This window comes from Rhinolophus ferrumequinum, chromosome 11 (genome assembly GCF_004115265.2).
Source record: "Rhinolophus ferrumequinum isolate MPI-CBG mRhiFer1 chromosome 11, mRhiFer1_v1.p, whole genome shotgun sequence".
In the NCBI taxonomy this organism is placed as follows: domain Eukaryota; kingdom Metazoa; phylum Chordata; class Mammalia; order Chiroptera; family Rhinolophidae; genus Rhinolophus; species Rhinolophus ferrumequinum.
In genome coordinates, this window is record NC_046294.1 from 63,562,134 (window position 1) to 63,564,537 (window position 2,404).

Below are 2,404 nucleotides of genomic sequence, written 5' to 3' on the forward strand. Positions count from 1 at the left end.
ATTCCCCCAAAACTTAGCAATTTAAAACAACAACAATCATTTATTTTCACTCACAGTTTCTGTTGGCTGAGAATCTGATGCAGCTGAGCTGCGTGGTTGTGTTCTCTCCTGAGGATGCCGTCAGATGGTGGCTGGGGCCGTGGTCATCTCAAAGGCTTCTTCACTCCTAAATCTGGTGCTTGGGCTGGAAGACCCTGACAGCTGAGGCTGAAACAGCTGCAGCCACTCAAGCATCCCTCCCTCTCCAGTCTCAGAAAACATGCAGCATCATGTAATGCAGGGACTCAGTTCCCTCTCCCCGCACAAGAACGCAGGATATGGTGAGGCCAGAAGGAACAACAGAGCCATGGATAGGGGAGTCATACCACTATATTCTCCATGGCAGCTGGTCGAGACACAAAAGCAAACATCCGCCAGTCCCCCAACGAGGGGTCTTCCTGCAGCCCCGACTCACTGGCAGCCGGGCGAGACACAGGAAGTAGGATCCACACGATCTGCACCATCGGCAATTCACTTGCTAACCGCACCTGCTAGCTGCAATCTGTCGTCCACTTCTCTGCCAACCGACCCCTTTGCCAGCATAGCCACAGCAGTTATATCAGTGGCCAGTGGCTAACTGGTTAGAGCTGACGGCCAGCTACTACCCGAGACAGCACCTTTCCACGTGAGGTCGATAGCTTGGAAACTACTCTCCTGGTTCTGTCCCCAAAATCACTTCCTCTACATTCTATCAGCTGAGGCAGTTACAATGTTCCCCCCAGTTTTAAGGGTTGGGAACATAGACTTCACCTCCTTAGGGAGGAGCATCAGTGTCCCATTGTAAGTATTAGGTAGGTGCAACAGTAATTGCGGTTTTTGCATTGTTGAAATTCACTGTTTGATATTGGAATACATTCTTAAATGTGGTTATGTTATGCATCATTTTAATGCGCATTTCTCTCTTTGTTTCTTTGCTAATGACTCATTACTTGCTGTTTACTTTATATTTATTTTAGACTATGGAAATGATATTAGACAAAAAGCAAATTTGAGCGATTTTCTCATTTGAGTTCAAAATGGGTCGTAAAGCAGTGGAGACAATGTTGTGAGTTCACAACGTCAACAACACATTTGGCCAAGGAACTGCTAATGAACATACAGAGCAGTGGTGGTTCAAGAAGTTTTGCAAAGGAGACAAGAGCCTTGAAGATGAGGAGTGTAGTGGCCAGTCATCGGAAGTTGACAACGACCAATTGAGAGCAATCATCGAAGCTGATCCTCTTACAACTACAAGAGAAGTTGCCAAAGAACTCAACGTGGACCATTCTATGGTTGTTTGGCATTTGAAGCAAACTGGAAAAGCTCGATAAGTGAGAGCCTCATGAGCTGACTGAAAATCAAAAAATATCGTCATTTTGAAGTGTCATCTTCTCTTATTCTACTCAACAACAACAGACCATTTCTTGATCAGATTGTGATGAGTGATGAAAAGTGGATTTTATATGACAATTGGTGATGACCAGCTCAGTGGTTGGACAATAAGAAGCTCCAAAGTACTTCCCAAAGCCAAACTTGCACCAAGAAAAGGTCATGGTCACTGTTTGGTGGTCTACTGCTGGTGTGATCCACTACAGCTTTCTGAATCTCGGCAACACCATTACATTTGAGAAGTATGCTCAGGAAATTGATGAGATGCACCAAAAACTGCAATGCCTGCAGCCGGCATTGGTCAACAGAAAGGATCCAATTCTTCTCCACGACAACGCCCAACCGCAGGTCACTCAACCAACACTTCAAAAGTTGAACGAATTGGGCTACGAAGTTTTGCCTCATCTGCCATACTCACCTGACCTCTCGCCAACTGACTACCACTTCTTCAAACATCTCGATAACATTTTGCAGGGAAAACGCTTCCACAATCAGCAGGATACAGAAAATGCTTTTCAAGCGTTCATCGAATCCCAAAGCATGGATTTTTACAATACAGGAATAAACAAACTTATTTCTCGTTGGCAAAAATGTGTTGATTGTATGGTTCCTATTTTGATTGATAAAGATGTGTTTGAGTCTAGTTATAACGATTTAAAATTCATGGTCTGAAACTGCAATCCCTTTTGCACCAACCTAATAAATCATCTGGGATAACACATATATTCGTGTGGCCATATTAGGAAAATATAATCTGTACTATAGAAGATAGAAGTTTCTAAATTTATCAGCATTTCTGAAATGTATTTTGTTTTTTTAGTGCTGTTGCTAATAGCTACTAGCTACTGTTCTCTTTGTGCCAGACCACTAGGTGCCTCTGCTAAGGAAATAAAGCATAGCACATGAACTTGCAGAGACCTTGCCTTCAGGGTACACACTGGTAGATGATGCTATTTCTAAGAATATCTGCTACATGTGGTCTGGTGTGGTTTTAGAA

The 2,404-nt window shown here is 43.4% G+C and overlaps 1 pseudogene; it reads left to right on the top strand.

Annotated features, from left to right (window-relative positions):
- The first annotated feature begins 998 nt into the window (after window positions 1-998).
- LOC117029761 (histone-lysine N-methyltransferase SETMAR-like) lies at window positions 999-2,079 on the top strand (annotated as a pseudogene).
- Window positions 2,080-2,404: the final 325 nt, after the last annotated feature.